Source organism: Heptranchias perlo, chromosome 30, assembly GCF_035084215.1.
Source record: "Heptranchias perlo isolate sHepPer1 chromosome 30, sHepPer1.hap1, whole genome shotgun sequence".
NCBI lineage: Eukaryota > Metazoa > Chordata > Chondrichthyes > Hexanchiformes > Hexanchidae > Heptranchias > Heptranchias perlo.
In genome coordinates this window covers 6,556,579-6,580,148 of record NC_090354.1, presented here as the reverse complement: position 1 = coordinate 6,580,148, position 23,570 = coordinate 6,556,579, and the positions used below count along the sequence as shown (strand labels likewise).

The window sequence follows — 23,570 nt, the reverse complement described above, 5'->3', positions numbered from 1 at the left end:
TGAGGAACATAGGAAACGTAGAAATAATAGGAACAGGAGTAGGCCATTCAGCCCCTCAAGCCTGCTCCGCCATTCAGTGAGATCATGGTTGAGCATTGGACTACAGATTAAAAGGATTCCAGTCTAAATCTGGATAGCCCCTCAGCCAGCTTCAGATCCATCAATAAGGACATTGCAATTTGTGTCCTTGTAAACCAGCTGTGTGATATTTTAATTAGTAATAATTCCCCACCAGCATTTTAGAGCCAAAGATATCAGACTTTTAAAAGATGAGTTTAGCGTCAAGCAAAGTATTTGTGGATTGACGTCATCTTCTCTGCTCCTGTTTCCTAGGTCGATGGTGTCCTGCACGATGGGATTTGGGCTTGAGTTAGATTTCACAATTTAAAACAAAAATGATTGGGACAGCTGCCTCACTCAAGGTTTCAAACGATGTTTGTTTTGGGAATCTTGCAGCAGCAAAGAACAGTATTTGAATTGGGCAGTGTAGGTCAATAGACAGTGCTAACAAACCCTTCCAATGTGGGGGTATAGCTCAGTGGTAGAGCATTTGACTGCAGATCAAGAGGTTCCCCAGTTCAAATCTGGGTGCCCCCTCCATAACCTTTATGTTTCATAAATAACAATTCATGATGTCGCCCTCCCTCCATATCAGCTCAGTCGTCATTAACAATTACTCCTGATAACCACTTTTCACCAGCAATCAATCCTTGAGGTGATGAAGGTATAGCTTGGGGATTTTGATGGTGGAGGCAAAGACCAAGAGGTTATTTGTTTGAAGCCAGGTGTCCACTCAGTGCTGTTTATGTTGAGTATAAAGGTAAATGTGGAGCAAGATTCACAAATGCACTGCAGCAACTCGCCAAGGCTTCTTCGGCAGCACCTCACAAACCCCCGACCTCCTCGGCTGGAAGGACAAGGACAGCAGGTGCATGGGAACCCCATCACCTCCAAGTTCCCCGTCAAATCGCATACTTCCCTGACTTGTGAAGTATATCGCCCATACCTTCATCGTCGCTGGGTCAAAATCCTGGAAGCCCAGACCTAACAGCACTGTGAGTGCACTTGCACAACATAAACTGCAGTGGTTCAAGAAGAAGGCCCATCACCACATTCTCAAGGGGCAACCAAGGATGGGCAATAAATGCCAGCCTTGCCAGTGATGCCCAAATCCCAAGAATGTGTACAAAAAAAATAACAGGAGGATGATAAGCAATTATTTTGCACTGTCACAGAAATCACCTTTGCAGAGGTGTGGTTTAGGCCTCCATTGTTGTCCCGTCACTGCAGGGAATTTACCCCAAGTAGTAGGTTTTGTTTGGTTAAATTTGGTCAATCATTTGTACATTGAATAACAGATCCAGGAATCGTAGGCCTCTGCTGCTCCTGGTCTATAAACAGCTGCTCAGAGAGGTCTTACTGACCATCCCACCCTAAGGATCATAGGAAACATAGGAATACTAGGAGCAGGAGTAGGCCATTCAGCCCCTCGAGCCTGCTCCGCCAGTCTGTTCGATCATGGCTGATCTGCACCTCAGCTCCATTTACCTGCCTTTGCTCCATATTCCTTGATACCGTCACCCAACAAAAATCTATCGATCTCAGTCTTGAAAGCTTCAATTGCCCCAGCATCCACAGCCTTTTGGGGGAGTGAATTCTAGATTTCTACTAGCCCTTGTCTAAAGACGTGCTTCCTGATTTCACTCTCAAATGGCCTCGCTCTAATTTTAAGATTATGTCCTCTTGTTCTTGATTCCCCCACCAGAGTTAATAAGTTTCTCTGGATCTACTCTATCAAATCCTTTGAACATTTAAAGCACCTCAATCAGCTCACCCCTCAATCTTCGATACTCAGTAGATTACAAACCAAGTTTATGCAACCTGTCCTCATAATTTAACCCTCTATGCCCCAGTCTCATTTTGGAGAATATGAGCTACACCCCCTCCAAGGCCAATTGATCCTTCCTGAGGAGCGGTGCCCCAAAATTGAAGAATGTAATAGTGATGCCGGTGTGGATAGTGATTGTTTACACTGATTAAATGCAGAGGAATCAGTTAAAATATTTGTGCAAAATAACTTTTATTTTGTGCTCCTGCAGCATTGAATCTCACTGCTCCCCACAAGGGGGAGACACACTCAAAGCCCCGAGTGAACAGAGTGGAACATGTGTTGGGACGGAGGCTGAAATTCTTCTGTTGGAGTTTGTAGAAAATGCATCATCGGTCTAAAAAACAAAATGACAAGAGAAAGACCGGCTTCAGTGATAGGTAGAGGTTAGTGATGGTACATTTAACTACAGGGTTTGAATCCAGCTACCCTTTGTTTAAAGGGGTTTAGTGAATGAAGAATTGCAAGTTCAGTGAGTGTATTCTCTGTGTGAATCTTCTTCATACCGAGACACGGCTCGGTCACATCCTCGCAGCCCGACATAATGAGGATCTGCAAATCCTTTTATGCTGGACTGTACGACGCGAAGCCCACAGACAGCGCGGCCTCCCAGTCCTTCTTGTCGTCTATCACGGAGGTTCTAGACGACAGCAAGCGGGAGAGTCTGGATCAACCGCTAACTCTGGACGAACTGACGAAGGCTGTCCGTTCCTTTGAGAAGAGTAGGACTCCCGGGAGCGACAGCTTACTGGTGGAGTTGTACTCGGCTCTGTGGGACTGGATAGGCCCAGACCTGCTGGAAGTGTACGGGGGTATGCTTCTGGCAGGCAGCATGTCAGACTCCATGCGGAAAGGCATCATCACCCTCATCTACAAGCGGAAGGGGGAGAGGGAAGAAATCAAAAATTGGCGACCCATCTCACTACTTAACGTGGACTACAAAATCCTGTCTGAGGTCATCGCCAATTGGGTCAAGTCAGCCCTGGAGGTGGTAATTCACCCCGATCAGACCTGCCCCATGCCTGGCAGGAAGATCTCTGATAGCCTGGCGCTACTCAGGGATACGATCGCCTACGTACAGGACAGGGGGGTGAACACCTGCCTGATCAGCCTGGAACAGGAGAAGGCCTTTGACAGAATATCCCACGCGTACATGCTCTCCAAAATGGGGTTTGGGGAGGGAATCCGCAACTGGATCCGACTGCTCTACACAAACATCAGTAGCGCAGTTTCAATCAATGGGTGGGAATCAGAAAGCTTCCCAATCAAATCTGGAGTCAGGCAGGGCTGTCCTCTCTCCTCCGTCTTGTTAGTGTGCTGCATTGAACCCTTTGCCGAGTCCATCAGGAGGGATGCGGGCGTTAGAGGGGTGACGATCCCAGGCAGCGGAGGCACTCAGGTCAAGGCCTCCCTGTACATGGACGACATCGCCGTCTTTTGCTCGGATCAGCTGTCGGTCCGCAGATTGATGAGCATCTGCGACCAGTTCGAACTGGCCTCAGGGACCAGGGTAAATCGTAGCAAGAGCGAGGCCATGTTCTTTGGGAACTGAACCGACCGATCCTTTGTCCCCTTCACCGTTAGGTCGGATTACCTGAAGGTGCTGGGGATCTGGTTCGGGGGGGCCGGGACATGCACCAAGAACTGGAAGGAGCGTATTTCCAAGGTGAGGCAGAGACTGGGACTGTGAGATCGACGATCCCTCTTGATCGTGGGCAAGAACCTGGTCATCAGGTGCGAGGTGCTCTCGGTGTTGCTGTACTTGGCACAGGTCTGGCCCATACTTCGCTCCTGCGCCGTGACAGTCACCCGAGCCATCGTCCGTTTTATCTGGAGATCAAAAATGAACCGTGTCCGCAGTTACACGATGTACAAATCTCCAGAGAAAGGGGGGAAAGGCGTGCCCAACGTGGCCCTCATCCTGATGGCCACTTTCGTGTGCGGCTGCATCAAGCTTTGCGTGGACCCTTGGTACGAAAACACAAAATGTCACTACGTGCTGAGGTTCTACCTGTCCCCGGTGTTGCGAAGGATGGGCCTGGCCACGCTGCCAGGGAACAATCCGTCCAGTTGGACCGTTCCACCCCACCTGTCCCTCGTCCAAAAGTTTATGCAAAAAAACTCTTTCGACCACAAGGCGATCAGTAAGTGGTCCGCACATAACGTCCTCGAGACCCTGCAGGAAAAGGAGATGATGGATCCTGTCAGTTGGTTACCCGAGCAGACTGTCAATGTCATTTGGCAGAACGCCTCATCGCCAGAACTTTCAAACAAGCACCAAGACCTAGCTTGGCTGGTGGTGAGAAGGGCCCTTCCCGTCAGATCCTTCATGCAGTCCCGGACTCTCAGCGCCACCGCACGCTGTCCCCGAGGAGGCTGCGGTGCAGACGAGACCGTCACCCATCTCCTTCTGGAATGCGCCTTTGCAAAGAAGGTCTGGAGAGAGATGCAGTGGTATCTGTCCAGGTTCATCCCGAGCAGTTCCGTAACACAGGACTCTGTGCTCTACGGGCTGTTCCCGGGGACGCACACTGAGACGGACATCAACTGCTGCTGGAAGACCATTAACTCGGTGACAGACGCCCTTTGGTCTGCCCGAAACCTGCTGGTCTTTCAGTGCAAGGAGCTGTCCTCGACCGAGTGTTGCAGACTGACACATTCCAAGGTCCAGGACTACGTGCTGAGGGACGCACTGAAGCTGGGTGTGGCCACCGCAAAGGCTCTGTGGGGTAAGGCAACCATTTAGAGCCTTCCCGCCATTGTATACCGAGGGGCTGCAATCAGGGAAAACCCCCCCACCCCGGGCAGAATGTAAAATTCAAATTGCTGTAATGTACCTGTAATGAATCTGTAATGTACCTGTAATGAATCTGTAATCAATAATCTGTATTGAGTATAATGCAATGAGACACCCCAGAGTGTCATGAACTGTAATTATGTACAATGTGTTCATTGAACTGTACTTGATGTAACCTGCAAATTGTATAATCTGTATTGTGTACGTTTGGAATGTGATATGACAAGTGTATTGTATGTTTTGCTGCAAATTTTATGAATAAAGTATATTTTTTGGAAAAAAAATGTTCCCTCCTTTGGGTTTAGAACACTTTGTACATTTCTGTGGTGGTTTATAGCTCGGGAGGACAGCTTTTGCCTTTAAATCGAGAAGTCCCCTGGTTAAATCCAGTTGCCCCCTGAACAATAAAGTGGAATATGCAGTTTGCCCCTTTGCCTCATGGTCGTGTTACCAAAGGGTGACTTCGGTTTCAATCATTGCTGTGAAGATCATTTGAATAATAATTACCGTGACTGTATAAACAGTTTGATGCCATTGAAAGCAATGTTTCACATTGTCTAAGAATTTCTCGAAATGACCCCATTTCTTCTTCACTTTTTAAATCCCTGATGGTGTCCTGTACTATGGACCATTTTATTCTGAAGCCCATCAAATACTGATATGGATTTGGGGGTATAGCTCAGTGGTAGAGCATTTGGCTATAGATGAAGAGGTTACCCAGTTTAAATCTTGGTGTCCCCCTTTATGTTTCACAAATAAGGATTCATGATGTTGCCCTCCCTTCACACCAGCTCAGTGATCATTATAATCAGTAATAATTCCTCCTCATAACCACATTTCATCTCCAATCAATCCTTGAGGTGATGAAGGTGTGGATTGGGGGTTTTGATGGTGGAGGCTGAGATCAAGAGGTTATTTGTTCCAAGCCAGGTGTCCACTCAGTGCTGTTTATGTTGAGCATTGGGCTACAGACTAAAAGGATTCCAGTCTAAATCTGGATAGCCCCTCAGCAAGCTTCAGTTTCATAAACAAGGACACTGCAATTTGTGTCCTTCTACACGAGTTGTGTGATATTTTAATGAGTAATAATTCCCCACTAGCATTTTAGAGACACTTTTCAATGATATCAGTCTTTTAAAAGATGAGTTTAGCGTGAAGCAAAGTATTTGTGGATTGACTTCATCTGCTTTGCTCCTGTTTCCCAGGTCGATGGTGTCCTGCACGATGGGATTTGGGCCTGAGTTAGATTTCACAATTTAAAACAAAAATCACTGGGACAGCTGCCTCATTTAACTTTGAAAATGTTGTTTGTTTTGGGTATATTACAGCTGTAAAGAACTGTATTTGAATTGGGCATTGGGACATAGGAACATAGGAACAGGAGTAGGCCATTCAGCCCCTCGTGCCTGCTCCGCCATTTGATAAGATCATGGCTGATCTGTGATCTAACTCCATATACCTGCCTTTGGCCCATATCCCTTAATACCTTTGATTGCCAAAAAGCTATCTATCTCAGATTTAAATTTAGCAATTGAGCTAGTATCAATTGCCGTTTGCGGAAGAGAGTTCCAAACTTCTACCACCCTTTGTGTGTCGAAATGTTTTCTAATCTCGCTCCTGAAAGGTCTGGCTCTAATTTTTAGACTGTGCCCCCTACTCCTAGAATCCCCAACCAGCGGAAATAGTTTCTCTCTATCCACCCTATACATTCCACATAATATCTTATAAACTTCGATCAGATCGTCCCTTAACCTTCTAAGCTCCAGAGAATACAACCTCAATTTGTGTAATCTCTCCTCGTAACTTAACCCTTGAAGTCCGGGTATCATTCTAGGAAACCTACGCTGCACTCCCTCCAAAGTCAATATGTCCTTCCGAAGGCGCGGTGCCCAGAACTGCTCACAGTACTCTAGGTGCGGTCTAATCAGGGTTTTGTATAGCTGCAGCATAACTTCTGCCCCCTTGTACTCTAGTCCTCTAGATATAAAGGCCAGCATTCCATTAGCCTTCTTGATTATTTTCTGCACCTGTTCATGACACTTCAATGATCTATGTACCTGAACCCCTAAGTCCCTTTGGACATCCACTGTTATTAACTTTTTACCATTTAGAAAGTATCCTGTTCTATCCTTTTTTGATCCAAAGTGGATGACCTCACATTTGTCTACATTGAATTCCATTTGCCACAGTTTTGCCCATTCACCTAATCTATCAATATCGCTTTGTAATTTTATGTTTTCATCTACACTGCTTACAATGCCACCAATCTTTGTGTCATCGGCAAACTTAGATATGAGACTTTCTATGCCTTCATCTAAGTCGTTAATAAATATTGTGAATAATTGAGGCCCCAAGACAGATCCCTGTGGGACTCCACTGGTCACATCCTGCCAATGTGAGTACCTACCCATTATCCCTACTCTCTGTCGCCTTTCGCTCAGCCAACTTCCTAACCAAGTCCGTATTTTTCCCTCGATTCCATGGGCTTCTATCTTGGCTAACAGTCTCTTATGTGGGACCTTATCAAATGCCTTCTGGAAGTCCATATAAATAACATGCATTGACATTCCCCTGTCCACTACTTTAGTCACCTCTTCAAAAAATTCAATCAGGTTTGTCAGGCACGAACTACCTTTCACAAATCTGTCGAAAACTTAAACTTAATATTACTTATTCTATACAATGCATTAACTCCCAAACACTTGATTCAGACAAGTGGAAGTGTACCTCAAACAATGGTTGAGGCTACGTCTTCGCTCAGTTCAAGAAACAGCTCACGTTTATACAGTTCAGTAACGACGCCCACCTGTCACAGAATATGGGCGTACACATACATTCTTTATTGGCTCAGGTAGTTGGTCAATCAAGTAGAGAGCCTTCCCCCCCCCCGAACGCCCATAGCCCTTTATTATCTAGGCACGTAGGCCTCGTAGGCCTGAGCATTCTCATCCTTCCCACATTTCTGTCCTGGTTATCAGTAGGGCTGAAGTCAGTCTCAAGGCCACATGGCCTTTCAAGAAACTGTATTGTCATTATATTTTTGTAGTCAGCAATACCCTTATCTGCTCGGGGGGCCAGACGGTACTAAGCACCTGCTCAGCTAACTTAATTATCAACATACCAAGGCTTAAACGTAATTACACAATTGTGCTTCTCTGTGTGTTTTCATGAGAAACTATTATGTGAGCTTTAAATTGAATTAGCTGGTCAGTTAATATAGTCAAATATCCATCATGCATTTCTACATTCGTGGGTTAGGTGTATTAGAGAGAGTTAATATGGTCAGGTATCTCTTTATGCATTTCTACAAATCCATGCTGGCTCTCTCTGATTAACTGAAAATTCTCGAGGTGTTCAGTCACCCTATCCTGAATTATAGACTCCAGCATTTTCCCCACAACAGATGGTAGGCGAACTGGTCTATAATTCCCTGATTTCCCTCTCTCTCCTTTCTTGAAAATCAGAGTGACATGGCAGTATAGGTCAATAGACAGTGCTAATAAACATATGCAGTGTGGGGGTATAGCTCAGTGGTAGAGCATTTGACTGCAGATCAAGAGGTCCCCAGTTCAAATCTGGGTGCCCCCTCAATGACCTTTATGTTTCACAAATAAGGATTCATGAAATCATCCTCCCTCCACACCAGCTCAGTGATCATGAACAACAAATCTTCATAACCACTTTTCAGCAGCAATCAATCCTTGAGGTGTTTAAGATGTGGATTGGGGATTTTGATGGTGGGGGCAGAGATCAAGAGGTTATTTGTTGAAGCCAGGTGTCCACTCAGTGCTGTTTTTGTGGAGCATAGAAGTAAATGTGGAGCAAGATTCACAAATGCACTGCAGCAACTCGCCAAGGCTTCTTTGGCAGCACCTCACAAACCCCCGACCTCCACCACCTCGAAGGACGAGGGCAGCAGGTGCATCAGAACACCATCACCTCCAACTTCCCCGTCAAATCGCACGCCATCCTGTCTTGTGACATATATCGCCCATTCCTTCATTGTCGCTGAGTCAAAGTCCTGGAATTCCCAACCTGGGAGCACTTGCACAACACAGACTGCAGCAGTTCAAGAAGAAGGCCCCCCACCAACTTCTCAAGGGGCAACCAGGGATGGGCAATAAACGCCGGCCTTGCCACCAACAGCTTTTCCCTCTAAATGGTGAAGTCCCCTGGTTAAATCCAGTTGTCCCCTTAACAACAAAGTGGAATATACAGTTTGCCCCTTTGCCTCATGGTCGTGTTACCAAAGGGTGACTTCAGTTTCAATCATTGCTGTGAAGATCATTTGAATAATAATTACCGTGACTGAAGTTAAACTTGGCCCCACTTATCTACCAGTGTGAGACAGATTCAGGCCCCGTTTTGTGCCATTGAACAAGGTGCCACTGTGAGGCCACCGGGAATTAGGAGCAATGATCAGGGAACGTGGGAAAATCCTTCGGATCATAAATAAACAGTGGGTGTTTGAAAGTGGATGAATGCTGCCCCCAGTGTACTGTAGTTGGGGTTACAGCTCCAAGGTAGAGCATTGGACGACAGATTAAAAGGATTCCAGTTTCAATCTGGATAACCCCTCAGCAAGCTTCAGTTTCACAAATAAAGACACTGCAATTTGTGTCCTTGTAAACCAGCTGTTTGATATTTTAATAAATAATAATTCCCCACAGGCATTTTAGAGCCAAAGATATCGGACTCTTAAAAGACGAGTTTAGCGTCAAGCAAAGTATTTGTGGATTGACGTCATCTTCTCTGCTCCTGTTTCCCAGGTCGATGGTGTCCTGCACGATGGGATTTGGGCCTGAGTTAGATTTCACAATTTAAACCAAAAATCACTGGGACAGCTGCCTCACTCAAGGTTTCAAATGATGTTTGTTTTTGCAATATTGCAGCAAAAAAGAACTGTATTTGAATTGGGCAGTGTAGGTCAATAGACAGTGCTAAAGAAAGCTTCCTGTGTGGAAGTATTGCTCAGTGGTGGAGTATTTGATTGCTGATTAAGCCGTTTCCCCCAGTTCAAATCTGGGTGTCCCTTCACAGAACTTTATTTGATCAGAAGTAAAGGAAAGTTGCACAGACCTCCCTTCTGCTGCATGTCTGTGATTATTGTGATCTTTAATAAGAATACTGTATAAACAGTTTAATGCCATCTCTTCTACACTTTTTAAATCCCTGATGGTGTCCTGTACTGTGGACTATTTAATTCTGAAGCCCATAAAATGTACATATGGATCTGGGGGTATAGCTCAGTGGTGGAGCATTTGACTGCAAATCACAAGGTTTCTCAGTTGAAATCCGGGTGCTCCCTCACAGAACTTTATATGATCAGAAGTAAATGAAAGTTACACAGCCTGACCTTCTGTACCATGTCTATGATTATTATAACCATTAATAATAATACTGAATAAACAGTTTGATGCCATTTAAAGCAATGTTTTACATTGTTTATGAATTTCTTGAAATGACCACAACTCTTCGACACTTTTTAAATCACTGATGGTGTCCTGTACTATGGGATACTTTATTGTGAAACCCATCACATTGTACTATGGATCTGGGGCTATAGCTCAGTGGTAGCGCATTTGACTGCAGATCAAGAGGTCCTCAGTTCAAATCTGGATGGCCCCTCCATAACCTTTATGTTTCACAAATCAGCACTCATGATATCGCCCTCCCTCCGCACCAGCTCAGTGATAATAATAACTCCTCATAACTGCTTTTCACCAACAATCGATCCTTGAGGTGATGAAGGTGTGGATTGGGGTTTTGATGGTGGAGGCAGCGATCAAGAGGTTATTTATTACAAGCCAGGCGTTCACTCAGTGCTGTTTATGTTGAGAATAAAAGTTAATGTGGAGCAAGATTCACAAATGCACTGCAGCAACCTCGAAGGATGAGGGCAGCAGGTGCATGGGAACACCAACTCCGCCAAGTCGCACACCATCCTGTCTTGGGACATATATGGCCCATTCCTTCAGCGTCGCTGGGTCAAAATCCTGGAACTCCTGACCTGAGAGCACTTTTACCACACGGACTGCAACAGTTCAAGAAGAAGGCCCACCACCACCTTCTCAAGTGGCAACCAGGGATGGGCAATAAATTCTGGCCTTGCCACCGATGCCCAAATCCCAAGAATGAATAAAAAAAATAACAGTGGAATGGCAGGGAATTATTTTACACTGTCACAGAAATCACCTTTGCAGAGGTGTGGTTTAGGCCTCCACTGGTGTCCTGTCACTGCAGGGTATTTGCCCAGAGTAGCAGGTTTTGTTTGGTCAAATCCATTCTTTGGAAGCCATCGCCAAGAGGGAAACGAATGCTAATTCCCATTGAATCGTGTAATTCTCAGGATTTGAGGCTGGTTCGTGGGCTCAGGTGCTTGTTTAAATTGGGATTGTCGATTGTTAAGAGGTGGGAATGGGTTAAACACAAGTTGTAAATGAGGCCTGGGTTTGAAGGTGTAAACAAACAGGTGAAATGCTTCCTAGCCTGTTTACTGAGGAAATGACCACAGTAAGTGAACAGAAAATAATTTGTTAGAAAATATTTCTTGTTTGTTCTGATTGTGGTGAATTTGTCAGCAGATCTCATGGAACTGGGAGGTCCCCTTAGAACTTCAATATAACGACTCAACCGTGCACTTCACTTACGGAGAGAATTACAGATACCTGGGGTGATTGCAGAAACATAATCTAATCGAGGGATTCAATAAATTATCCATTTAATGACAGATATGGGGATCGTAGGCATCTGCTGCTCCTGGTCTATAACCAGCAGCTCAGAGAGGTCTTAGTGACCATCCCACCCTAAGGATCATAGGAAACATAGGAATACTAGGAGCAGGAATAGGCCATTCAGCCCCTCCAGCCTGCTCCGCCATTCTGTTAGATCATGGCTGATCTGCACCTCAGCTCCATTTACCTGCCTTTACTCCATATTCCTTGATACACTTCCCTAACAAAAATCAATTGCCGCAGCATCCACAGCCTTTTGGGGGAGTGAATTCTAGATTTCTACTAGCCCTTGTCTGAAGACGTGCTTCCTGATTTCACTGTCAAATGGCCTAGCTCTAATTTTAAGATTATGTCCCCTTGTTCTTGATTCCCCCACCAGAGTTAATAAGTTTCTCTGGATCTACTCTATCAAATCCTTTGAACATTTAAAGCACCTCAATCAGCTCACCCCTCAATCTTCTATACTCAGTAGAATACAAACCAAGTTGATGCAACCTGTCCTCATAATTTAACCCTCTAAGCCCCGGTCTCATTTTGGAGAATATGAGCTGCACCCCCTCCAAGGCCAATTGATCCTTCCTGAGGAGCGATGGCCCAAAATTGAAGAATGTAATAGTGATGTCAGTGTGGATAGTGATTGTTTACACGGATTAAATGCAGAGGAATCAGTTAAAATATTTGTGCAATCCCTGTTCTAACTTTTATTTCTTGCTCCTGCAACATTGAATCTCACTGCTCCCCACAAGGGGGAGACACACTCAAAGCCCCGAGTGAACAGAGTGGAACATGTGTTGGGACGGAGGCTGAAATTCTTCTGTTGGAGTTTGTAGAAAATGCATCATCGGTCTAAAAAACAAAATGACAAGAGAAAGACCGGCTTCAGTGATAGGTGGAGGTTAGTGATGGTACATTTAACTACAGGGTTTGAATCCAGCTACCCTTTGTTGAAAGGGGTTCAGTGAATGAAGAATTGCAAGTTCAGTGAGTGTATTCTCTGTGTGAATCTTCTTCATACCGAGACACGTTATCTGTTCCCTCCTTTGGGTTTAGAACACTTTGTACATTTCAGTGGTGGTTTATAGCTCGGGAGGACAGCTTTTGCCTTTAAATCGAGAGGTCACCTGGTTAAATCCAGTTGCCCCCTTAACAATAAAGTGGAATATGCAGTTTGCCCCTTTGCCTCATGGTCGTGTTACCAAAGGGTGACTTTGGTTTCAATCATTGCTGTGAAGTTCATTTGAATAATAATTACCGTAACTGTCTAAACAGTTTGATGCCTTTGAAAGCAATGTTTCACATTGTGTAAGAATTTGTTGAAATGACCCCATTTCTTTTTCACTTTTGAAATCTCTGATGGTGTCCTGTACTATGTACCATTTTATTCTGCAGCCCATCAAGTGTTGATATGTATCTGGGAGTATAGCTCAGTGGTAGAGCATTTGACTGCAGATCAAGAGGTCCCCAGTTCAAATCTGGGTGCTCCCTCACAGTGCTTTATGTCACCAGAAGTCAATGAAAGTTCAACAGCCTGACCTTTTGTACCATGTCTGTTATCATCATTCATAATAATACTGTAAAAACAGTTTGATGCCATTTAAATCAATATTTTGCATTGTCAAAGAATTTCTTGAAAAGACCCCATCTCTTCTTCACTTTTTAAATCCCTGATGGTGACCTGTACTATGGACCATTTTATTCTGAAACACTTTAAATGCATAGATGGATCTGGGGCTATTGCTCAGTGGGAGAGCATTTGACTGCAGATCAATAAGTACCCAGTTCAGGAATGCAAGTGCTACCACTGAATCACGGCTGATAACTACAGCGGAGCAGCCTGTGCAAGCACTCTCAGAGTGAGGCCGTGCACCAAGGAAAGGGGAGATTTAAAATTCCCACGGGCAGTGCATTATCCGCCTCTTTCTCCCACAGCAGGGTTGTGTCCCCTGACGGGCATCATGGGCACAGACCAGTGAGACCTTCCCTGGTGTGTTAATGAGCAGGGCCTGCAATGAGGCCAGATTCATTGGTGGGGGGGCATCTTAGGGTGGGTGAAGATGCTGCCCTGCTGGAAATGTGCCCAAAATGAGGGGGGCGGGGGGAGTTGTGTGGAAAGCTTAGGCCGTTACCTATTGAATCATTTGATTGCAAAGCTCAAGGTGCATTAGTGCATGAGAGGTGTTAGAGCATTTGACTGGGATTTGGGCCTGAGTTAGATTTCACAATTTAAACCAAAAATCACTGGGACAGCTGCCTCACTCAAGTTTCAAATGATGTTTGTTTTGGGGATATTGCAGCAAAAACTAACTGTATTTGAATTGGGCAGTGTAGGTCAATAGACAGTGCTAAATAAAGCTTCCTGTGTGGAGGTATTGCTCAGTGGTGGAGTATTTGATTGCTGATTAAGCCGTTTCCCCCAGTTCAAATCTGGGTGTCCCTTCACAGAACTTTATGTGATCAGAAATAAAGAAAAGTTGCACAGACCTCCCTTCTGTTGCATGTCTGTGATTATTGTGATCTTTAATAAGAATACTGTATAAACAGTTTAATGCCATCTCTTCTACACTTTTTAAATCCCTGATGGTGTCCTGTACTGTGGACTATTTAATTCTGAAGCCCATAAAATGTACATATGGATCTGGGGGCATAGCTCAGTGGTGGAGCATTTGACTGCAAATCACAAGGTTTTCAGTTGAAATCCGGGTGCTCCCTCACAGAACTTTATATGATCAGAAGTAAATGAAAGTTACACAGCCTGACCTTCTGTACCATGTCTATGATTATTATAACCATTCATAATAATACTGAATAAACAGTTTGATGCCATTTAAAGCAATGTTTTACATTGTCTATGAATTACTTGAAATGACCACAACTCTTCGACACTTTTTAAATCACTGATGGTGTCCTGTACTATGGGATACTTTATTGTGAAACCCATCACATTGTACTATGGATCTGGGGCTATAGCTCAGTGGTAGCGCATTTGACTGCAGATCAAGAGGTCCTCAGTTCAAATCTGGATGGCCCCTCCATAACCTTTATGTTTCACAAATCAGCACTCATGATATCGCCTTCCCTCCGCACCAGCTCAGTGATAATAATAACTCCTCATAACTGCTTTTCACCAACAATCGATCCTTGAGGTGATGAAGGTGTGGATTGGGGTTTTGATGGTGGAGGCAGCGATCAAGAGGTTATTTATTACAAGCCAGGCGTTCACTCAGTGCTGTTTATGTTGAGAATAAAAGTTAATGTGGAGCAAGATTCACAAATGCACTGCAGCAACCTCGAAGGATGAGGGCAGCAGGTGCATGGGAACACCAACTCCGCCAAGTCACACACCATCCTGTCTTGGGACATATATGGCCCATTCCTTCAGCGTCGCTGGGTCAAAATCCTGGAACTCCTGACCTGACAGCACTTTTACCACACGGACTGCAACACTTCAAGAAGATGGCCCACCACCACCTTCTCAAGTGGCAACCAGGGATGGGCAATAAATTCTGGCCTTGCCACCGATGCCCAAATCCCAAGAATGAATAAAAAAAATAACAGTGGAATGGCAGGGAATTATTTTACACTGTCACAGAAATCACCTTTGCAGAGGTGTGGTTTAGGCCTCCACTGGTGTCCTGTCACTGCAGGGTATTTGCCCAGAGTAGCAGGTTTTGTTTGGTCAAATCCATTCTTTGGAAGCCGTTGCCAAGAGGGAAACGAATGCTAATTCCCATTAAACGGCGTAATTCTCGGGATTTGAGGCTGGTTCGTGGGCTCAGGTGCTTGTTTAAATTGGGATTGTCGATTGTTAAGAGGTGGGAATGGGTTAAACACAAGTTGTAAATGAGGCCTGGGTTTGAAGGTGTAAACAAACAGGTGAAATGCTTCCTAGCCTGTTTACTGAGGAAATGACCACAGTAAGTGAACAGAAAATAATGTCAGAAAATATTTCTTGTTTGTTATGATTGTGGTGAATTTATCAGCAGATCTCATGGAACTGGGAGGTCCCCTTAGAAATTCAACATAACGACTCAACCGTGCACTTCACTTACGGAGAGAATTACAGATACCTGGGGTGATTGCAGAATCATAATCTAATCGAGGGATTCAATAAATTATCCATTTAATGACAGATATGGGGATCGTAAGCATCTGCTGCTCCTGGTCTATAACCAGCTGCTCAGAGAGGTCTTAGTGACCATCCCACCCTCAGGAACAGAGGAAACTAGGAGCAGGAATAGGCCATTCAGCCCCTCGAGCCTGCTCCGCCATTCTGTTAGATCATGGCTGATCTGCACCTCAGATCCATTTACCTGCCTTTGCTCCATATTCCTTGATACCCTTCCCTGACAAAAATCTATCGATCTCAGTCTTGAAAGCTTCAATTGCCCCAGCATCCACAGCCTTTTGGGGGAGTGAATTCTAGATTTCAACTAGCCTTTGTCTGAAGACGTGCTTCCTGATTTCACTGTCAAATGGCCCAGCTCTAATTTTTAGTTTATGTCCCATTGTTAGAACCATCGAACCATGGAAAAGATACAGCACAGAAGGGGGCCATTCAGCCCATCGTGTCCGCGCCGGCTCGAAGAACAACCAGGTGCCCATTCTAATCCCACCTTCCAGCACCCGGTCCATAGCCCTGCAGCTTACAACACTTTAGGGGCAGGCCCAGGTACTTTTTAAAAGAGTTGAGGGTCCCTGCCTCTATTACCAATTCGGGCAGCGAATTCCATACACCCACGCCCTCGGGTAAAAAAAGTTTTTCCTCATGTCCCCTCTAATCCTTCCCGCCAATCAGCTTAAATCTATGTCCTCTAGTTCTTGAACTCTCTGCTAGGGGAAACAGGTACTTCCTGTCTACTCTATCTGGGCCCCTCATAATTTTGTACACCTCAATCAAGTCACCCATTAGCTTCCTCTGCTCCAAGGAAAACAACCCCAGCCTATCCAATCTCTCCTCGTAGCTGCAATTTTCAAGCCCTGACAACATTCTTGTAAATCTTCTCTGCACTCGCTCCAGAGCAATTACATCCTTCCTGTAATGTGGTGACCAGAACTGCGCACAATACTCCAGCTGTGGCCTTACCAGCGTTTTATACAGTTCCATGATTACATCCCTGCTTTTGTTTTCAATACCTCGGCTAATAATGGAGAGCATTCCGTATGCCTTGTTCACAACCTTTATCTACCTGTACTGCCACCTTCAGGGACCTGTGCACATGCACTCCAAGGTCTCTCACTTCCTCTACCCCTCTCAATATATTCCCGTTTACTGCGTATTCCCTTTTACTATTTGCCCTCCCTAAGTGCATTACCTCACACTTCTCCGGGATGAACTCCATTTGCCACTTTTCCGCCCACTCCACCAAACCATTGATATCTTCTTGGAGTCTACAGCTATCCTCTTCACTGTCAACTACAAGGCCAATTTTTGTGTCATCTGCAAATTTGCCAATCATGCCCCCTACATTTAAGTCCAAATCATTAATATATACCACAAACAGCAAGGGACCCAAAACTAAGTCCTGTGGCACACCACTGGACCGGATTTCCATTTGCAAAGACATCCATCGACTTTTACCCTTTGTTTCCTGTTACTGAGCCAATTTTGGATCCAATTTGCCACATTTCCCTGTATCCCATGGGCTTTTACCTTTCTGACCAGTCTGCCATGTGGGACCTTGTCAAATGCCTTACTAAAATTCATGTAGACAACATCCACTGCACTATCCTCATCAATCCTCCTTGTCACTTCCTCAAAGAATTCAATCAGATTTGTAAGGCATGACCTTCCCTGAACAAATCCATGCTGACTATCCCTGATTAAAGTGACAGTTTATCCTATCTCTCAGTATTGATTCTATTAGTTTGCCCACCACCGAGGTAAGACTGACCGACCTATAATTGTTCGGCCTTTCCCTCGTACCCTTTTTGAACAATGGTACTATGTTTGCAGTCTTCCAGTCCTCCGGTATCTCCCCTGTATCTAGTGAGGATTGGAAAATGATCCTCAGAGCATCCGCTATTTCCTCCCTGGCTTCCTTCAATAGCTTAGGAAACAATCCATCCAGCCCTGGTGGCTTAGCAACTTTCAAGCAATCCAGTCCCTCTAGTACTTCCTCTCCCATTATGTTTACCTTATCCAATATTTCACACCTCTCTTCTTTAACGACTACGTCCGGATCATCCCTTTCCCATGTGAATACGGAGATAAAATATTCATTTAAAGCCCGACCCACATTCTCTGCTTCTACACACAAGTTACACAGCCTGACCTTGTGTACCATGTCTATGATTATTGTAACCATTAATAATAATACTGAATAAACAGTTTGATGCCATTTAAAGCAATGTTTTACATTGTCGAACAATTTCTTGAAATGACTCCATCTCTTCTTCACATTTGAAATAGCTGATGATGTCCTGTACTATGGACCATTTTATTCTGAAACCCAACAAATGCCAACAGGGATGTGGGGGTATAGCTCAGTGGTAGAGCATTTGACTGCAGATCAAGAGGTCCCCAGTTCAAATCTGGGTGCCCCCTCAATGACTTTTATGTTTCACAAATAAGGATTCATGATGTTGCCCTCCCTCCACACCAGCTCAGCGATCATTATAATCATTAACAATAACTCCTCAGAACCACTTTTCACCAGCAATCAATCCTTGAGGTGATGAAGGTGTGGATTGGGGATTTTGATGGTGGAGGCAGAGATCAAGAGGTTATTTGTTTGAAGCCAGGTGTCCACTCAGTGCTGTTGATGTTGAGCATAAAAGTAAATGTGGAGCAAGATTCACAAATGCACTGCAGCAACTCGCCAAGGCTTCTTCATGCAGCACCTCACAAACCCCCGACCTCCACCACCTCGAAGGACGAGGGCAGCAGGTGCATTGGAACACCATCACCTCTAACTTCCCCGTCAAATCACGCACCATGCTGACTTGTGCCATGTATCGCCCATTCCTTCATCGTCGCTGAGTCAAAATCCTGGAACTCCCGACCAAACAGCACTGTGGGAGCACTTGCACAACATGGACTGCAGCAGTTCAAGAAGAAGGCCCCATGTTCTTGATTCCCCCACCAGAGTTAATAAGTTTCTCTGGATCTTCTCTATCAAATCCTTTGAACATTTAAAGCACCTCGATCAGATCACCCCTCAATCTTCTGTACTCAGTAGAATACAAACCAAGTTTATGCCACCTGTCCTCATAATTTAACCCTCTAAGCCCCAGTCTCATTTTGGAGAATATGAGCTGCACCCCCTCCAAGGCCAATTGATCCTTCCTGAGGAGCGGTGCCCCAAAATTGAAGAATGTAATAGTGATGTCAGTGTGGATAGTGATTGTTTACACGGATTAAATGCAGAGGAATCAGTTAAAATATTTGTGCAATCCCTGTTCTAACTTTTATTTCTTGCTCCTGCAACATTGAATCTCACTGCTCCCCACAAGGGGGAGACACACTCAAAGCCCCGAGTGAACAGAGTGGAACATGTGTTGGGACGGAGGCTGAAATTCTTCTGTTGGAGTTTGTGGAAAATGCATCATTGGTCTAAAAAACAAAATGACAAGTGAAAGACCGGCTTCAGTGATAGGTAGAGGTTAGTGATGGTACATTTAACTACAGGGTTTGAATCCAGCTACCCTTTGTTGAAAGGGGTTCAGTGAATGAAGAATTGCAAGTTCAGTGAGTGTATTCTCTGTGTGAATCTTCTTCATACCGAGACACGTTATCTGTTCCCTCCTTTGGGTTTAGAACACTTTGTACATTTCTGTGGTGGTTTACAGCTCGGGAGGACAGCTTTTGCCTTTAAATCGAGAAGTCCCCCAGTTAAATCCAGTTGCCCCCTTAACAACAAAGTGGAATATGCAGTTTGCCCCTTTGCCTCATGGTCGTGTTACCAAAGGGTGACTTCAGTTTCAATCATTGCTGTGAAGATCATTTGAATAATAATTACCGTAACTGTATAAACAGTTTGATGCCTTTGAAAGCAATGTTTCACATTGTGTAAGAATTTGTTGAAATGACCCCATTGCTGATGGTGTCCTATACTATGCACCATTTTATTCTGCAGTCCATCAAATTTTACCATGTATTTGGGGGTATAGCTCAGTGGTAGAGCATTTGACTGCAGATCAAGAGGTCCCCAGTTCAAATCTGGTTGCCCCTTCACTGAAATTTATGTCATCAGAAGTCAATGAAAATTGCACAGCCTGATCTTCTGCACCATCTCTGTGATTATTATCATTAATAATACTGTAAAAACAGTTTGATGCCATTTAAATCAATATTTTGCATTGGTGAAGAATTTCTTGAAAAGACCCCATCTCTTCTTCACTTTTTAAATCCCTGATGGTGACTTATACGATGGACCGTTTTATTCTGAAACCCAACAAATGCCAACAGGGATGTGGGGGTATAGCTCAGTGGCAGAGCATTTGACTGCAGATTAAGAGGTCCCCAGTTCAAATCTGGGTGCCCCCTCAATGACTTTTATGTTTCACAAATAAGGATTCATGGTGTTGCCCTCCCTCCACACCAGCTCAGCGATCATTATAATCATTAACAATAACTCCTCAGAACCACTTTTCACCAGCAATCAATCCTTGAGGTGATGAAGGTGTGGATTGGGGATTTTGATGGTGGAGGCAGAGATCAAGAGGTTATTTGTTTGAAGCCAGGTGTCCACTCAGTGCTGTTTATGTTGAGCACAAAAGTAAATGTGGAGCAAGATTCACAAATGCACTGCAGCAACTCGCCAAGGCTTCTTTGGCAGCACCTCACAAACCCCCGACCTCCACCACCTCGAAGGACGAGGGCAGCAGGTGCATGGGAACACCATCACCTCCAACTTCCCCGTCAAATCGCACACCATGCTGACATGTGACATATATCGCCCGTTCCTTCATCGTCACTGAGTCAAAATCCTGGAACTCCCGACCAAACAGCACTGTGGGAGCACTTGCACAACATAGACTGCAGCAGTTCAAGAAGAAGGCCTCCCACCACCTTCTCAATGGCCAACCAGGGATGGGCAATAAACGCCGGCCTTGCCACCAACAGCTTTTCCCCTTAAATGGTGAAGTCCCCTGGTTAAATCCAGTTGCCCCCTTAACAACAAAGTGGAATATACAGTTTGCCCCTTTGCCTCATGGTCGTGTTACCAAAGGGTGACTTCGGTTTCAATCATTGCTGTGAAGATCATTTGAATAATAATTACCGTGACTGAAGTTAAACTTGGCCCCACTTATCTACCAGTGTGAGACAGATTCAGGCCCCGTTTTGTGCCATTGAACAAGGTGCCACTGTGAGGCCACTGGGAATTAGGAGCAATGATCAGGGAACGTGGGAAAATCCTTCGGATCATAAATAAACAGTGGGTGTTTGAAAGTGGATGAATGCTGCCCCCAGTGTACTGTAGTTGGGGTTACAGCTCCAAGGTAGAGCATTGGACAACAGATTAAAAGGATTCCAGTTTCAATCTGGATAACCCCTCAGCAAGCTTCAGTTTCATAAATAAAGACACTGCAATTTGTGTCCTTGTAAACCAGCTGTGTGATATTTTAATTCGTAATAATTCCCCACAAGCATTTTAGAGCCAAAGATATCGGACTCTTAAAAGACGAGTTTAGCGTCAAACAAAGTATTTGCGGATTGACGTCATCTTCTCTGCTCCTGTTTCCCAGGTCGATGGTGTCCTGCACGATGGGATTTGGGCCTGAGTTAGATTTCACAATTTAAACCAAAAATCACTGGGACAGCTGCCTCACTCAAGGTTTCAAATGATGTTTGTTTTGGGGATATTGCAGCAAAAATGAGCTGTATTTGAATTGGGCAGTGTAGGTCAATCGACAGTGCTAAAGAAAGCTTCCTGTGTGGAGGTATTGCTCAGTGGTGGAGTATTTGATTGCTGATTAAGCCGTTTCCCCCAGTTCAAATCTGGGTGTCCCTTCACAGAACTTTATGTGATCAGAAGTAAAGAAAAGTTGCACAGATTTCCCTTCTGTTGCATGTCTGTGATTATTGTGATCTTTAATAAGAATACTGTATAAAACAGTTTAATGCCATCTCTTCTACACTTTTAAAATCCCTGATGGTGTCCTGTACTGTGGACTATTTAATTCTGAAGCCCATAAAATGTATATATGGATCTGGGGGCATAGCTCAGTGGTGGAGCATTTGACTGCAAATCACAAGGTTTTTCAGTTGAAATCCGGGTGCTCCCTCACAGAACTTTATGTGATCAGAAGTAAATGAAAGTTACACAGCCTGACCTTCTGTACCATGTCTATGATTATTATAACCATTAATAATAATACTGAATAAACAGTTTGATGCCATTTAAAGCAATGTTTTACATTGTCTATGAATTTCTTGAAATGACCACAACTCTTCGACACTTTTTAAATCCCTGATGGTGTCCTGTACTATGGGATACTTTATTCTGAAACCCATCAGATTGTACTATGCATCTGGGGGTATAGCTCAGTGGTAGAGCATTTGACTGCAGATCAAGAGGTCCCCAGTTCAAATCTGGGTGCCCCCTCCATAACCTTTATGTTTCACAAATCAGCACTCATGATATCGCCCTCCCTCCGCACCAGCTCAGTGATAATAATAACTCCTCATAACTGCTTTTCACCAACAATCGATCCTTGAGGTGATGAAGGTGTGGATTGGGGTTTTGATGGTGGAGGCAGCGATCAAGAGGTTATTTATTACAAGCCAGGCGTTCACTCAGTGCTGTTTATGTTGAGAATAAAAGTTAATGTGGAGCAAGATTCACAAATGCACTGCAGCAACCTCGAAGGATGAGGGCAGCAGGTGCATGGGAACACCAACTCCGCCAAGTCACACACCATCCTGTCTTGGGACATATATGGCCCATTCCTTCAGCGTCGCTGGGTCAAAATCCTGGAACTCCTGACCTGAGAGCACTTTTACCACACGGACTGCAACACTTCAAGAAGATGGCCCACCACCACCTTCTCAAGTGGCAACCAGGGATGGGCAATAAATTCTGGCCTTGCCACCAATGCCCAAACCCCAAGAATGAATAAAAAAAATAACAGTGGAATGGCAGGGAATTATTTTACACTGTCACAGAAATCACCTTTGCAGAGGTGTGGTTTAGGCCTCCACTGGTGTCCTGTCACTGCAGGGTATTTGCCCAGAGTAGCAGGTTTTGTTTGGTCAAATCCATTCTTTGGAAGCCATCGCCAAGAGGGAAACAAATGCTAATTCCCATTAAACGGCGTAATTCTCGGGATTTGAGGCTGGTTCGTGGGCTCAGGTGCTTGTTTAAATTGGGATTGACGATTGTTAAGAGGTGGGAATGGGTTAAACACAAGTTGTAAATGAGGCCTGGGTTTGAAGGTGTAAACAAACAGGTGAAATGCTTCCTAGCCTGTTTACTGAGGAAATGACCACAGTAAGTGAACAGAAAATAATTTGTTAGAAAATATTTCTTGTTTGTTATGATTGTGGTGAATTTGTCAGCAGATCTCATGGAACTGGGAGGTCCCCTTAGAAATTCAACATAACGACTCAACCGTGCACTTCACTTACGGAGAGAATTACAGATACCTGGGGTGATTGCAGAAACATAATCTAATCGAGGGATTCAATAAATTATACATTTAATGACAGATATGGGGATCGTAGGCATCTGCTGCTCCTGGTCGAAACCAGCAGCTCAGAGAGGTCTTAGTGACCATCCCACCCTAAGGATCATAGGAAACATACCCCCAAATAGTCAACGGGAAATTGAGGAGCAAATATGTAAGGAGATTACAGACAGCTGCAAGAAAAATAGGGTGGTAATAGTAGGGGACTTTAACTTTCCCAACATTGACTGGGACAGCCATAGCATTAGGGGCTTGGATGGAGAGAAATTTGTTGAGTGTATTCAGGAGGAATTTCTCATTCAGTATGTGGATGGCCCGACTAGAGAGGGGGCAAAACTTGACCTCCTCTTGGGAAATAAGGAAGGGCAGGTGACAGGAGTGTTAGTGAGGGATCACTTTGGGACCAGTGATCATAATTCCATTAGTTTTAAGATAGCTATGGAGAAGGATAGGTCTGGCCCAAAAGTTAAAATTCTAAATTGGGGAAAGGCCAATTTTGATGGTATTAGACAGGAACTTTCAG

The 23,570-nt window shown here is 44.5% G+C and overlaps 9 non-coding genes across 9 annotated transcripts; all 9 read left to right on the top strand.

The window, feature by feature from the left end:
• The first annotated feature begins 524 nt into the window (after positions 1-524).
• Positions 525-597, top strand: trnac-gca (transfer RNA cysteine (anticodon GCA)). Its single transcript has one exon. It is a non-coding gene; the product is annotated as a tRNA-Cys (tRNA).
• A 7,604-nt stretch (positions 598-8,201) lies between these two features.
• Positions 8,202-8,273, top strand: trnac-gca (transfer RNA cysteine (anticodon GCA)). The gene has a single exon. It is a non-coding gene; the product is annotated as a tRNA-Cys (tRNA).
• A 1,968-nt stretch (positions 8,274-10,241) lies between these two features.
• trnac-gca (transfer RNA cysteine (anticodon GCA)) lies at positions 10,242-10,313 on the top strand. Its single transcript has one exon. It is a non-coding gene; the product is annotated as a tRNA-Cys (tRNA).
• A 2,519-nt stretch (positions 10,314-12,832) lies between these two features.
• Positions 12,833-12,904, top strand: trnac-gca (transfer RNA cysteine (anticodon GCA)). The gene has a single exon. It is a non-coding gene; the product is annotated as a tRNA-Cys (tRNA).
• Positions 12,905-14,376: 1,472 nt separating this feature from the next.
• trnac-gca (transfer RNA cysteine (anticodon GCA)) lies at positions 14,377-14,448 on the top strand. Its single transcript has one exon. It is a non-coding gene; the product is annotated as a tRNA-Cys (tRNA).
• Positions 14,449-17,891: 3,443 nt separating this feature from the next.
• Positions 17,892-17,963, top strand: trnac-gca (transfer RNA cysteine (anticodon GCA)). Its single transcript has one exon. It is a non-coding gene; the product is annotated as a tRNA-Cys (tRNA).
• A 1,555-nt stretch (positions 17,964-19,518) lies between these two features.
• On the top strand, positions 19,519-19,590 carry trnac-gca (transfer RNA cysteine (anticodon GCA)). The gene has a single exon. It is a non-coding gene; the product is annotated as a tRNA-Cys (tRNA).
• Positions 19,591-19,832: 242 nt separating this feature from the next.
• On the top strand, positions 19,833-19,904 carry trnac-gca (transfer RNA cysteine (anticodon GCA)). The gene has a single exon. It is a non-coding gene; the product is annotated as a tRNA-Cys (tRNA).
• A 1,990-nt stretch (positions 19,905-21,894) lies between these two features.
• trnac-gca (transfer RNA cysteine (anticodon GCA)) lies at positions 21,895-21,966 on the top strand. Its single transcript has one exon. It is a non-coding gene; the product is annotated as a tRNA-Cys (tRNA).
• Positions 21,967-23,570: the final 1,604 nt, after the last annotated feature.